This window comes from Carettochelys insculpta, chromosome 7 (assembly GCF_033958435.1).
Source record: "Carettochelys insculpta isolate YL-2023 chromosome 7, ASM3395843v1, whole genome shotgun sequence".
Taxonomy (NCBI): Eukaryota; Metazoa; Chordata; order Testudines; family Carettochelyidae; genus Carettochelys; species Carettochelys insculpta.
The window spans coordinates 75,144,198-75,159,276 of NC_134143.1; the positions used below are offsets into that span (position 1 = coordinate 75,144,198).

The following is a 15,079-nucleotide window of genomic DNA, read 5'->3' on the forward strand; positions in this document are numbered from 1 at the left end:
ACTTAGCAGGAGAACAGCAGGTTTATTAGCCGACAGGACACAGCATCGTACAGAGGAGTCAGTGCAGCAGGCAGAGAACAAGTACCAGAATCGTCTGGTCTCTGGGATTTCCTGATGATACTAACTGGATTAGACCAAGTTAAAGCATCATCCCCCCTGAGAGACACAGAGGCAGGCCCACTTCCCATCTGGGCTTCAGCTGCCCTCAGATCCAGCTCTGGGATCTTGGCTCCATCTTGAGCCCCCACAGGCTCAGGCAAAGGATTTACTTCCGCAGAAGCAGAAGCACTTTTTTTGTACCAAGGACCAGTGTCCTTAGCAGGGATACCACTGCCCAACCCAGAGCCATTCCCTCTGCTCCAGCCCCCATGGCTGGATTCAGAGACACACCTGGAATGCTCTTTTCTGGTGGATCCATCTCCAGCCATCCTAGGCTGGTGAATCTTCCTCAGACAATGGGCTAGTTTCCTCATTGGCACCTTTTCCAAACGCAGGCTCTGCTCTCTCCCCAGGCTGCTGCTGCTGTTCAACACAGACAGACAATGGGAGACACTTTCTCCTTTGTCCCAGCCCCCCGGCTGGTCTCCACACACACACAGAAGGTGAAGCAGCTTCTCTCATAGACAACTTGCCATTCCCAGTGGATCAGCTGCTTTCCTGCACAGACACACAGGCACCTTCCTTGGCCCAGGCCTGGAAAACTTTTCGCAGGTCTGTCTTGGCCACTAGTAGATGATGGGTTGGAATCGCTCCTTCCCTCCTTGAGCTGCGGCAGGCCACTCGGTTCAGAGCTCCAGGCAGTCCAGGGTTCCCTACCCCGATTCGGGCTCACCTCTGCAGGATTCTCCCCAGCCCTCAGCTCTGCCACTGCACATCCACGCTGCCTTGTCCAGCTCCTTTAATCTCGATTCGGTTTCCAGGTGCTGCCACTTCACAGCAGAGTTGCTCAGCGTGGTTGCAGGCTCTCAGGCTGATGCCCTTTGCACCCCACGATTCCTGGAAGAATCCCTTCAGTGTGCCAGGCTCCTTGCGGGTCACAAGCTCCCTGGGGTTAGGCCGTAGGCCCCTCCGCCCTCTGGGACCGACTCCAACAGACTCCCAGCGGAACCCCTTCTTCAGTGTGACACCCGCTCTCAGGGACCATGAGCACCCTGTCTTGGGAAGGACTCATTCAGCGTCAGCCTCCTCAGGGGTCACTTGTTCCTGGGGGTTGGGCTCTCGGCCCCTCCACCTTCTGGGACCGACTCCAACAGATTCCCAGGAGTAACCCCTCCTCGGGTGTGACACCCCCCTCTCGAGGACCACAACCGCAGTTGCTTGGGTTCAGCCGCAGGCCCCTCCGCCTTGGGGAACTGCACCTCACTGCCCTTCAGCACACCTGGGTCTCGCAGGCCCCACTTCTTCCGGGGCCCCGGTCACTTACTGCTGGATGCTCCATCCTCAGGGTGCAGAACATCCCACTTCTGACACCAGTGTGATGGGGTTCTGGGGTCCCCCAAGCTCTGCACCCTGTCCGCAGGCAGGAGAGTCTCTCACTCAGCAGGAAAACAGCAGGTTTATTAGCCGACAGGACACAGCATCATACAGAGGAGTCAGTACAGCAGGCAGAGACAGCCAGTCCAATCCATGTTGGGGAGAGGAGGCCCCGAGGGGCCCCCAGAGCTGGGGCCTTGCCCCCTCCTTTGTCTCTCTCTCTCTCCCAGCCCAGACTCACTGCTTCCAACTCCCAGTTCCAATTCAAACCCCTCAGGCTCCACCTCCTCCTTTGTCTGCAGTACAAAGGTGTTACCTGGTCGTCAGGGTTACCCTCAGCAGGAGCCCCACACCCTCTGTGAGCCACACACACACACACACAGGTATCCCCCACTCCATCACACCCCGGCCCCAGGCCCCACTCCTGCGTGCCGCCCCTCCCGGGACCCCCTGCTGTCCTGGCACCACAGGTGGCTGCAGCTGTGGCTGGCTGCCCACTCAGCCTCTCCCCCAGGCAGGATCGCCCCGGGGCATCACGCCTGGCAGCGCCTGCTAGCAGCTGAGCGGGGGCCCACGCTGCATGGCACACACCTGGCTGCTCTACCACCAGCAGCTGCTGCACTGCGGGGCCCCTTTCTGGTGCAGACAGCGCTGGGGACAGGCAGGGTCACGGGGGAGCACCACAGGACAGCACGGTGTGCGCCAGGGGACAGCTCAGCCTACGGACTGCAGGGCCAGGTTCCCAGCTGTGCCGGCCGGGCTGCCTGGAGAGCATGGGACCAGCCCTGCCTCGGCCTCAGCCTGGCCAGCAGCGCACAGGAGCCGGCCTGCGACACAGCTCCCTGGGGCCAGGGCTTCGCAGCACCCGGCAGACAGCGCCCAGGGCGTGGGGCGGATTTTACGGTAGAAGACAGAGCAGTGCCCTGAGGCTCGGCCTGGGGCCCCTGCAGCATGGGGCGATGCAGCCAGCAGAGGCACAGCCCAACGCTGCCGGGGCCAGACACTACGGGCCAGGGTTTGTGTTAGCTCTGCCCAGCAGCGGTCGCCTCCCCGGTGCCCGTGCACAGCTGGGTTGTGGCTCAGTCCTGGGGCCAGAGCAGACCCCCAGCAAGGGGGCCGTGCTCTGGCCTGCAGGGCCCAGTCCTGAGGAGGGGCAGAGGCGCTGGGTGGAGTGGCCCAGGGAGCAGCCAGGCACAGCGCCGGCAGCAGCAGAATTCAGGCACAGGAGCTGCCGGGCGTGAAACCATTTGACATCTCCATTAGCAGAGTGCCACAGCAGACAGCTAATGAACCCCTCCCACAGGCCACCTGGCCATGGCAGGCAGATGGCTGCAGGCCCCAGCAGGGTGCAAGCCAGCCCGACTGACTGACCCACAGAGCTGGAGAAGGAGACTGCTCCCCACTGCAGAGCGGGCCCCACCAGCCTGGGGGAGCAGCAGCGGGGAGCATGCCCAGGGGCATTACCTAGCCTTGCTGGCTGAGCGGGGGCAGAGCAGGGACACATTCAGGCCACCTGGCCAGATCCTGCAGCTGCTCAGTCCTGGGATGGCTCAGCTGCAGGGGAGTGACCAGGACAGCACCAGGCAGGCCATCAGGGCTGCAAAGAGCCCAGCTCCTGGGACAGCCCAGACAGCTGTGGGGTACAAGGTACCCCTGCCTTGGGCGCTGGCTGGCTGGGAGGCAAAGGGGGTCCACACCCAATCCGTGCAGTCCAGGACCCAGACTGAGGCCAGGTGATAGAGTGCAGGGTACATGGATGTGTGGGGCTCCCACTGGGGGTAACCTGGCGACCAGGTGACACCTCTGGGCTGCAGACAAAGGGGGAGATGGAGCCTGAGGGGGTTGAATTGGAACTGGGAGTTGGAAGCAGTGAGTCTGGGCTGGGAGGAGAGAGACCAAGGAGGGGGCCAGGCCCTGGCAGCCCCTTGGGGCCTCCTCTCCCCAGCATGGGTGGGACTGGCTGTCTCTGCCGGCTGCACTGACTCCTCTGTACGATGCTGTGTCCTGTCGGCTCATAAACCCGCCGCTCTCCTGCTGAGTGAGTGTCACTCCTGCCTGTGGACGGGGTGCAGGGCCTGGGGACCGCTGAGCCCCATTGCACCGGTGGGAGTGGTGGGATGTGCTGCACCCTGAGGATGGAGCATCCAGCAGTAAGTGATGGGGGCCCAGGAGGAAGAATTGGGGCCAGCGAGACCCAGGTGTGCTGACGGGCAGTGAGGTACAATCGTGGTCCTCAAGAGGGGGTGTCACACCCAAAGAGGGGTTACTCCTGGGAGTCCATCGGAGTCGGTCCCAGAATGTGGAGGGGCCAAGGGCCTAACCCCCAGGAATGAGTGACCCATGAGGAGGCTGACACACTGAAAGTTCTGGGAATTGTGGGGTGCAGAGGGCATCGGCCTGTGAGCCTGCAACCCCACTCAGCAACTCCACGGTGAAGCAGCAGCACCTGGAAACTGAATCGAGATTAACGGAGCTGGACAAGGCAGCGTGGATGTGCAGTGGCAGAGCTGAGGGTTAAGAAAACTCCTGCAGGGGTGAGCCCAGATCTGGGCAGGGAGCCCTGGACTGCATGGAGCTCTGAACCGAGTGGCCTGCCGCAGCTCAAGGAGGGAAGGAGCGATTCCAGCCAACCGTCTACTAGTGGCCAAGACAGACCTGCGAAGAGTTTTCCAGGCCTGGGCCGAGGAAGGTGCCTGTGTGTCTGGGCAGGAAAGCAGCTTGTCCACTGGGAATGGCAAGTTGTCTGTGAAAGAAGCTGCTTCACCTTCTGGGTATGTGTTGAGACCAGCCGGGGGGCTGGGACAAAGGAGAGAGTGTCTCCCATTGTCTGTCTGTGTTGAACAGCAGCAGCAGGCTGGGGAGAGAGCAGAGCCTGCGTTTGGAAAAAGGTGCCAAGGAGGAAACACGTCCATTGTCTGAGGAAGATTCACCAGCCTGGGGTGGCTGGAGAGGGAACCACCAGGAAAGAGCATTTCAGGTGTGACTCTGAACCCAGCCATGGGGGCTGGAGCAGAGGGAATGGCTCTGGGATGGGCAGTGGTATCCCTGATAAGGAGGCTGGTCTGTGGTGCAGGGAAGGTGATTCTACTTCTGGGGAAGCTGGTTCTCTGCCTGAGCTGAGGGTGGCTCAAAACAGTGCTAAGATCCCAGAGCTGGATCTGAGTGCAGGTGAAGCCCAGAAGGAATTGGTTGTGGCTCAAGGGAGCAGGGCCCCTGTAAAGCCCACTGGAGGTCAACTGTTGCTGGAGGGAACTCCTGAGGAAGGGGCTCCCCATGGAAGTTTCCCTGAGCAGTCTAACTGCAGGGGATGGGAACAAGGGAAATGAGAGTGATCAGGAAAGTTGCTCGTCTGTAGAAGGCAGCAGTTGTTTGGGGAGAAGTTTGGCTCAGCTCCTGATGGCCAGAACCTGCCCGTGTGTGGAACCCCTGGCTGTGCTCTGCAAGGTGCGGAGCAGGCAGTGGAAAGGTTTCTCAGGAACTGGAAGTTGGCCCAAGTAAAGTGCAAACTCTCAGGGAACGTGAGCAGCCCTGTGCTAACCAAGCGACTGGGTGTGACCAGCGCACTGGGAGTGTGGTGTTACTCCAGGCTGGTAGTGTAAGTGAACAGAATGGGTCTCAGGTTCAGAGGAAAGATTGTGTGGCTGAGTACGTGGAGCAGAACAGCTGCACAGTCAATTTCTGTCAGATGCAGGATGGGGTCAACAATCCCCCATCTCCAGCTGCTGGGAACACTTGCATTCTGGTAAGGAACTCCACTTCCCCTTCCAGGGGGAGGCAGAAGTTGGAGGGGGAAGGACAAAGGAGCTGCAGGCCTGGTAGGACAGTGAGGGGTAACAGGGATACCTTCATGTGGATTCTGCGCCTGGGACTCACAAAGCAACTTTCAGAAAGAAAACAAAAAAAAAGTCAAGTAGCACTTTAAAGACTAACAAAATAATTTATTAGGTGATGAGCTTTCGCTGGACAGACCCACTTCTTGTCCACCTTGATTACTGTTTTTGGTTCTCTGTGCCTTAAATATTGAGTCTGTTCTCGTAGGGCTATGGTCTGAAGAAGTGGGTCTGTCCCACGAAAGCTCATCAGCAATGGCCCAGCTATTGTTTGAAGGGAGGGCACACACACGGATCAGATTTCCGCCCCACGGGGCAAGGTTACACTGTGACAGTGCAAAGAAAGGCCTCAGCCATTTAGCTGCAAAATGCCAAATTCTCAAGGCTGTTACACAAAGGTTGTGGTCTACCAAAGAACAATATAAACGTACAATTGCAGTGGGTTTCTCGTTACTCACGCTAACTGCTGTAACCAGTGGGTGCTGCTACCCAAAGCTGTAGAATTGTACTACGTACTGCATGGCTGGAAAGAACTGCGTAACGTGTTGACATTGATGCAGAAGCACGAATTGTACGTTGAAGGAGTTTGTAATTCTGAAATGTCACCATTGTTCCCTGTAACTCATCTTGCAACCTCTGACATGAGAAGGAACATTCCAAACCTATTGGCCGTGTCTACACTTAAACAAAACTTTGAAAGATGCATGCAAATAGCCATTTCAAAGATTACCAATGAGGTGCTGAAAGGCATATTCAGCACCTCATTAGCATGCTGCCAGCCGAGGCTCATCAAAATTGCCACATTTTGCTGCCATGCGGCTCGTCCAGACAGGGGTCCTTTTCAAAACGACCCCCACCAACTCCTTCTGCTGATAGGAATAAGGGGATTTCAAAGTTGGCGGGGTCCTTTTGAAAAAGGAGCTGTCTGGATGAGCCGCACCACAGCCAAACACGGCAATTTCGAAGAGCTGCAGCTGGGGTATGCTAATGAGGTGCTGAATATGCATTTCAACACTTCGTTAGTAATCTTCAAAATGGCTATTTGCACGGCCATTTCAAAGTTTTGTTTCAGTGTAGACACAGCCATTGTGTGGCATGGAAGGGGAAACTGAGGCACAGCCATTTTGATTGTATGGCTAAATACCAAGGGTGGAAGCATTTGCGCCTTCCAATAGGCTTACTGGATAGTGACTGAATCCCAGACATGTGCTGGAGCAGCTGTATGGACGGGTGGGCAGACGGGGCAGGGCCCAGACCAGAGGGGTACTGCGATCTGCTGGTGGAGCAGCTGTATGGGCTCTGCCTGCCCGACTTGAGAACGTGGCTGATGGACCGGAGGCTGAAGCAGGGAGACCAACCAGCCCGAGGGAACTAAAGGGACTTGCCCGGCTGCATCATATCAAAGGGGCCAATGCCAAGCTCCTGCTGCGCAGTGATGTAGTGGGGTGGGTGGGTGTGTGGGGCTCCTGCTGGGGGTAACCTGGCGACACCTCTGGGCTGCAGACAATGGAGGAGGTGGAGCCGGAGGGGTTTGAATTGGAACTGGGAGTTGGAAGCAGTTAGTCTGGGCTGGGGGAGAGAGACAAAGGAGGGGGCAAGGCCCCGGCTCCGGGGGCCCCTCGGGGCCTCCTCTCTCCACTATGGATGGGACTGGCTGTCTCTGCCGGCTGCACTGACCCCTCTGTACCACGCTGTGTCCTGTCGCCTCACAAACCTGCTGAGTGAGAGTCACTCCTGCCTGCAGACGGGGGCAGAGCCTGGGGACGCTGAACCCCATCACAAGCTTGTGGCAGGGTTGGCTGCCCCAAAGCACTCCTTGGTGGCCTACCCTGGTAGCCCAGAGCCCACCTCCATCCCCCATGCCTCTGGCTGTCACCCAGCACACCCCCTTCCCATCACACCTGAGTTACGTTTTACTTGCTGACTGGGTTAGGCCTTTGCCTGGTCTGCATCCTAACTTCCTTCTCTTCTCCAACCATCTCGTGCTTTGGCAGCGAGTTCTGCAACACACAGCGCCCTGCCCTGGTGGTGTCACTGCCCCGGCAGGGATTTCTGGAGGGCTGGATCTAGGCTTCAGTGGCTCGTGGCGGTACACATGACCCCGACAGCAGCACACAAAATTCCTTCCCTCCGTTTTCCCAGGCAGGTGCAAAAAACTGCCTGGGCGGCTCCTAGAATGGACCCTGCAGCCAGACAGGAGCTTGGCCACCAGCTGTCCGGCAGGGCTAAGGTAAACTCCCACCTGCCCAGCTCCTGCAAGAGATGGTACATCACTGCAGCCCCCCAGGGTCTCCGCCTGCTGCCCCCGCTTGCCAGCCCAGCCCCAGCAGTGCCCAATGGCCAGAACAGGGAACCACAGCCACCGGGAGCACACAGCCACCAGCCCCCTCCCCCAGGAACCCCTGCTGCACGTGCAGACGCCTTCTGCAGGGGAGCCAGGCTCCAGGGGAGGAGTCTGCCTTACCCACTGGCCACCCCTCCAGCAGCCACCTGCTGTAAGCAGTGCCCAGCCGCTGCCCCCTGCACGCAAGCTTCCTCTGAGCCTGCACCCCAGAGCCCACCCCAGCCCTGAGCCCCCCATACCCAAGCTTCCTCTGAGCCTGCACCTCAATGTCCACCCCAGTTGAGTCCCTCCTGCACCCCAACCTCACCCCAGGCCTGAGCCCCCTGCACCCCAACGCCCACCCCAGCCCTGAGCCCCCCACACCCAAACTTCCTCCCAGCCTGTACCCCAAACCCCCCTGTACCCCAAAACCCCTGCCCCAGGCTCAGCCCAGAGCCTCCCCTGCCCCACACTTCCAATGCACCAGCCCAAGACCAGAGCCTGCACCCCCCACCCTCAGTCCACTCCCCCTCACATAGCTGGAGAAGGGGGAGTGGAGTGAGCAGGGAGGGGGCTCACAGAAGGGCTGCCAAGGAGGCAGGGTCAGGGGACATGGGTCGCACTTAGTTCTACAGGCGACCTTATGCTGCCCTAACACATGCCAACCAGCAGCCCCCAGGGCCAGGTACAAGGTGGCCTCAGCCCTGCCAGCTGGGACCCCCAGACACCTGGGGCAGCTGCACAGCACTTGCGCTGGGGGGAGGGGCAGCCACATGCCAGGTGCCCCCTGTGAGGTTACTGGATTCGGAGATGAGCCTTCAAAGTGTTACTGCAACCACCGTTCACTGCCACCCCCTTGTGCCAAGGGGAGCGTCACGTGCGAGCCGGCGCCTCGCCGGTTCCTTCTCACTGCTCACACGCCTGCCGCGCTCTCGCAGGCGGTGTTAAACGCATCGCCTCTGGGCTTGCGCTGCAAGGGTTTGTCTCCTGCGAGCCGGCGCCTCGCCGGTTCCTTCTCACTGCTCACACGCCTGCCGCGCTCTCACATGCGGCGTTACACGCATCGCCTCTGGGCTTGCGCTGCAAGGGTTTGTCTCCTGCGAGCCGGCGCCTCGCCGGTTCCTTCTCACTGCTCACACGCCTGCCGCGCTCTCACATGCGGCGTTACACGCATCGCCTCTGGGCTTGCGCTGCAAGGGTTTGTCGCGTGCGAGCCGGCGCCTCGCCGGTTCCTTCTCACTGCTCACACGCCTGCCGCGCTCTCACATGCGGCGTTACACGCATCGCCTCTGGGCTTGCGCTGCAAGGGTTTGTCTCGTGCGAGCCGGCGCCTCGCCGGTTCCTTCTCACTGCTCACACGCCTGCCGCGCTCTCGCAGGCGGTGTTAAACGCATCGCCTCTGGGCTTGCGCTGCAAGGGTTTGTCTCGTGCGAGCCGGCGCCTCGCCGGTTCCTTCTCACTGCTCACACGCCTGCCGCGCTCTCGCAGGCGGTGTTAAACGCATCGCCTCTGGGCTTGCGCTGCAAGGGTTTGTCTCCTGCGAGCCGGCGCCTCGCCGGTTCCTTCTCACTGCTCACACGCCTGCCGCGCTCTCACATGCGGCGTTACACGCATCGCCTCTGGGCTTGCGCTGCAAGGGTTTGTCTCCTGCGAGCCGGCGCCTCGCCGGTTCCTTCTCACTGCTCACACGCCTGCCGCGCTCTCACATGCGGCGTTACACGCATCGCCTCTGGGCTTGCGCTGCAAGGGTTTGTCGCGTGCGAGCCGGCGCCTCGCCGGTTCCTTCTCACTGCTCACACGCCTGCCGCGCTCTCACATGCGGCGTTACACGCATCGCCTCTGGGCTTGCGCTGCAAGGGTTTGTCGCGTGCGAGCCGGCGCCTCGCCGGTTCCTTCTCACTGCTCACACGCCTGCCGCGCTCTCACATGCGGCGTTACACGCATCGCCTCTGGGCTTGCGCTGCAAGGGTTTGTCTCGTGCGAGCCGGCGCCTCGCCGGTTCCTTCTCACTGCTCACACGCCTGCCGCGCGCTCGCAGGCGGCGTTACACGCATCGCCTCTGGGCTTGCGCTGCAAGGGTTTGTCTCGTGCGAGCCGGCGCCTCGCCGGTTCCTTCTCACTGCTCACACGCCTGCCGCGCTCTCACATGCGGCGTTACACGCATCGCCTCTGGGCTTGCGCTGCAAGGGTTTGTCGTGTGCGAGCCGGCGCCTCGCCGGTTCCTTCTCACTGCTCACACGCCTGCCGCACGCTCGCAGGCGGCGTTACACGCATCGCCTCTGGGCTTGCGCTGCAAGGGTTTGTCTCTGGGAGGCTCCGCAGGCGGCCTGGCGGGAGAGGCTCCCAGTCACGGCCGGCCACAGCCGCACCCACAGACAAAGGGCCTCACCAGGTGCCAACCCACCGCCGCGGAGCTTGGCTGGAACCTGCCGCCCAGCAGAGCTAAGGGCGGATTGCCTAGAAAGGCCTGGGGCAGGTGACAGGCTCCAGCTGGGAGAACAGTGGGACTCGCTCCACGTGGGCCAGGGGACGAAGGGGCCCTGAGAGCTCCTCCGTTGGTCTTCACTGCAGCTCAGCACTTGGGAGCATCTCTGCTGGGAGCTGGGCCCGGCGGGGTCGCCGACCCGGGCTGACGGCGGGCGTACTCCAGAGACGTTTACGATCACCGCCTGCCGCAGCCTGCGCCACGCGCTGCGCCGGGGTGGGGTGGGGTGTGCAATGCGATTGCTTCTCCACTCGTACCTCCCCTGTTCTCCTCTCTTGGCTAGCGACCCTCTCGCTGCGAGGGGCCAAAGGACAGGCCCGGCCTGCTCTCTGGGTGAGGCCGAGGTGCGCGTGGCCCTGGGGACGTGGCTGGACGAAGCTCTGTGGCTGTGGTGAGACTGGTTTTCACACCCTCTCCTGTGTGAGGAGGGGACGGGCGGTGGGCGGGGAGCTGGAGTGTGCCAGGGAATCGTGTGTGCCTCTCGCTGGGTGAGGCCGAGGTGCGCGTGGCCCTGGGGACATGGCTGGACGAAGCTCTGTGGCTGTGGTGAGACTGGTTTTCACACCCTCTCCCACGTGAGGAGGGGACGGGCGGTGGGCGGGGAGCTGGAGTGTGCCAGGGAATCGTGTGTGACTCTCGCTGGGTGAGGCCGAGGTGCGCGTGGCCCTGGGGACGTGGCTGGATGAAGCTCTGTGGCTGTGGTGAGACTGGTTTTCACACCCTCTCCCACGTGAGGAGGGGACGGGCGGTGGGCGGGGAGCTGGAGTGTGCCAGGGAATCGTGTGTGCCTCTCGCTGGCCCGCGTGGCGCACAGAGGTGCTGGCTGCGTCTGGCTTGGTGCCCTGCAGTGGAGGGCCCCCAGGCTGGGGCTGGCAGAGCCCTGTTTTAAGCCATGTGCCCTGGTTTGGCCTACTCAGCTGTGCCCAGGGAAACCCCCCATATTATGCACCCTGCAGCCCAGCTGCTGGCTGCCTTCCTGTACTCAGCTAGGACCAGGCAGCCCCCTCCCAGCCCTGCGCTGCAGGCCCCAGGCACGCTCAAGCCATGCCGCGGTGGAGGAGCGGCGTGCGACCTGCTGAGGTGCACCAGGCTCCTGGGCCTGGCTGGCCCCAGCACAGGAGCGCTCTGCAGAGCGCAGCCCTGTAGGACAGAAGGCCGGGACTGGGCTGTGCAGCCAGGGCAGAGCTGGCCTCACTCAGGATCCCCGCAGGGCGAGGGCATGGCCCGGCCTGGAGCAGGGCTGGATCAGCGCAGCAGGCAGGGGCTGGGCAGAGAATGCACCAGGCGAGCGGCTCAGGCCCAGCTGGGCAGTGGGTGGGCCCAGTAACCAGGCCAGTCCCCTCCACGGCAGCAGCTCCGCCTGTGGCACCATGCAGCCTCCTGGCACTCAGCAGGAGCCTGTGCCCATGCCACTTTGCCACCTGCTGCAGTTCCCTCCGGGGGCCTGACCTCACCCAGAAGGGAGGCCGGCTCCAGCCAGCTGCCCACTGTGGGGCACAACCCCCAGAGACCCAGGCTGAGTGCCCTGGGCACAGGCCTGTAGCCTGGGGTTGACTCCCAGCTCTGCGGCCTGGGCCAGCCCTGGCTCCAGGGCGAGGTTAACAGTGCTGGCGAGAGGCCAGAACCACAGACCTGGGGGGATAAGCCTCTCCCATGCCAGGCCTGGGGGCGTGGGAGCAGCCAGACACCTGGGGCAACAAGGGCATTTCACACAGCCGGCCGAGCCAGCTCTGGGGTGCCCCTGACCAGGCAGCATCACCCTCTGAGCCAGACACGTTCCCCTCCCAGTGCTCAGACGGGCCCTGCTGCCACTCTACTTGGTCCCCGTATGTGGCCTGCCAAGGCCCGATCCTTCCCCCACCAGGTGCCGGCCCCAGTCAAGCCACCCTCTGTCCCCACATCACAGGTGCATGCACAGCTCACCTGCCCAGCCCAGCACCAGCCACCAGCTTCCCACCCCGGTGCATCCCACTCTGCCTGCTGCAGGGAGCAGGACCAGCCAGCCCTGCCAGGAGGTGCCCAGCCGCCAAGGCGCATATCACAGAACAGACAGCCAGTCAGCTGGTGTCCTCAGGGGCAACTTGTCCAGCTGCTGGCAGGCCGGGGACTCAGCCTGAGACCAGCCTGTTGCTGGCCAAGAGCGCAGGCCCCAGCCCTGGCAGCACTTGGACCTGCCTAATTAAACCAATACATCAGCAGCCCCTTGGTGAGCTTGGAGGGAAAAGCCCATTAATTAGTACAGCCCTCCTTGTCAACCCCCTCCACACACACACCTGCCCCCCCACCTCATGCCAGCACCTACACCCCTGTATGCACCTAGCACCCCCAGCCCATGCATGCACCTGCCCCCTACCCCAAACCAGCACTTATACCCCTGTAAGCACCTGGCCCCCCTCTGCCCCATGCCAGCACCTACACCCCTGTATGCACCTGGCCCCCCACCCCACTCCCTACAGCCCTGCACACACCTGCCTCCCCTCCACCCTGTGAGGGCACCTGGCCCCCCACCCCAGCACTCACCTGCCTCCCTCCAGCTAACACCAGCACCTCCCCACCCCCACCCCAGCTGTGCCTGGGGCAGGAGGCTCACGTGAGAGGCAGCATCTTCATGTAGCAGGGCAGAGCCCAGCCCCTGGGGGCACTGGCATCCCCACTCCCTGGGCAGCCCTGGCTCTCCCCAGCCCAGCCCTCCCAACCCTGCCTCCAGCTGCAGGCAAAACCCTCCAGGGCTGGATGGAGCCTTTCCAGGAGGAAACAATGTCCCTGATTGGAGACAAAAAGGCCTCCCTGAGATCCAGCCCTGAGCGACACCAAGCCAGGGGAGGCAGTGAACTGCAGCCAGCTCCCCACTGAGGGCTGCCAGCAGGCAGCAGCCAGGCACATGTCCATGGCTCCCAGGGCAGCGCCGAGGGGTGACGTGTGCAGTGCCCAGCACCTGCAGGGCTGCGGCCTGGCTTTGCCTGTGCCCCTTGCCGCAGGCCAATGGGCCAGCTCCGCTTGGGGGGCAGGGCACCTGAGGGCCTGCAGCTCCCCACTGGCCTGCCCTGGGGGCCACAACATGAGGCAGCGGGTGGGGGCGAGCTTGACCCTGCACAGAGCAGTACCTGGAGGCTGGGACCATCATGGCCCTGCCTTATGCCGCAGCACCAAGCACTAGGCCAGCGCCTGACCCACCTCTGCGGGTGCCAGAAACAGGCTCTGGGCCCAATGGCAGCAGAGCCCTGGGCGGCAGCCCCAGCAAGGGCCATAGCACCACTCTCCCATGGGATACCCCCAGCTCACGGGGGTGGGGGGCCACCAAGATCCAGGCTCTGTCAGCCCCCCCAGGCCAAGCCTTGGAAATACTCCCAGACCACTTCCTGCCTGGGGAACAAAGCCCCCTCCGCCCCAGCATGGGGCAGACCCACAGGACCAGAGCTGGGGCAGGAGGCCACAAGGGGAGGGAAACCTGCGAGTTCTTGGCCCTGTCAGCAGAGTCTGGGGAGTCATGGCCAGGCCAGAGAGCAGCTGGACACAGGGCTTGGGGGGCAGGAGTCAGCACCCCCAGGGGAGAGAGGTGGCCTGGCACAGGGCTGGGTGCTACCCTGCAGGGACAGGACAGGATGGGACATGCAGCGCCATGCTGCAGAGGCTGCTCCTGGCTGGAGATGTCATCCCAGAGCAGGTGCTGACCAGGGGCTTACCTGTGCTCAGAGCTGGGGCTGGATCACACCCAGCCCATCTCCTCTCCAGGCGCTGAGAAAGCAGCGGGGCCAGCCCCAGCCTTTTAACCCCCCCGCCATGGCTCCCTCCAGCCCAGGGGTGCCCAGGGCCAGCCTCCCCCACCCCTTCCAGAGCCTGCACCCCCCAGCCGGGGCTCCGCCGCTGCCCCTGTGCCAGCCCAGCCATGCTAGAGCCGAGCACCTCGGCCGGGTCACAGCCCCCCCGGCGCTGGCGAAGGGCACCCGGAGCCTCACGGACTCAGTGCCCAGTCCCGTGCCAAGGCCCCCCGGCTGCCCTCTGCTGCAGTCACTTCCAGGAGCCCAGCCAGGCGCCGGGGCCCCCTGAGCCGCTACCCTAGGGCGCCGTGTGCCAAGGCTGCAGGGCTCGGGGGCGGACAGCGCCGCAGCCCATGGCGAAGCCACTGGCCTCACACGCGGGGCAGCGGCTCTCAGCGCGCCCGCCCGCCCGCCGCCCCGGAGCCGCTGCGGCTCAGCCGGCTGCCAATGCGCTGTGGGGCGGAGAAGTCACCTGAGCAGCCGTGCGCCGGCCGGCCGCGACCTCGGCTCCTGCCAGGCGCCGCCGCTTCCCCTGCAGGCAGCCGGCCCGGCCCGGCCCGGCCCGGGAGCGCCGCAACCCCCGAGCCAGCCCAGCCTTGGACTCGCCGTGCCCGGGCGCGGCCCCCGCTCGACCCGCACAGCAGCGCCCGGGCCGGGAGAAACTTCGCCCCTGCGCCCGGCCCCGGCTACTCACCGGCGGCGCAGCCCGGTCCCGAGCCCGGTCCCGAGCCCGCACGCAGCTCCCCGCTCCCGGGCCGGCGCCCAGCTGCAGCCCGGCCGGCCCGCGCGCCCCTTATGGGGAGCCGGCAGCGGCCAGGCGACCAATGGCCTCGGGAACGCCGCCGCGCCGGCCAATGGGCAGCGGGGAGGCGGGGCCGGCGGCCAATGGCGAGCGCGGGGCGGGGCCGGCAGCGCTGATTTACTACCCGGCGTGGCCGGCGGCCGTGGAGGGGCTGGGGTGGGTGAAGCGCTGCTGGCGGAGGCGGCAGCACATGGCCGGGGAGGTGCCCACCCCCAGCCCAGCCCAGCCCTGTCCTCCTTCCCTTCCAGTTCACCACCTCAGGCGGCCGTGGGGCGAGCCCTGGGGGGCGCTCGGGCCCTGTGCCTGCAGGCGGGGCGGGCGGGGGCAGCGCTGTCTCTGCCCCACTAGCTGCCAGCCCTCCCCCGGGCTGCCTTCCCCATTCCCCACCCAACAGGTACAGGCCCACGC

General features: G+C 63.5%; 1 protein-coding gene across 1 annotated transcript in view; it reads right to left on the minus strand.

Annotated features, from left to right (window-relative positions):
* The window catches only part of CRTAC1 (cartilage acidic protein 1), a 45,012-nt gene extending 30,415 nt beyond the window's left edge, over positions 1 to 14,597 (minus strand). Inside the window, exon 1 of the mRNA XM_074999358.1 lies at positions 14,564 to 14,597. The gene's annotated coding sequence lies outside the window, so the exon portion shown is untranslated. The remainder of the gene's footprint in view (positions 1 to 14,563) is intronic.
* Between the last annotated feature and the right edge of the window lie 482 nt (positions 14,598 to 15,079).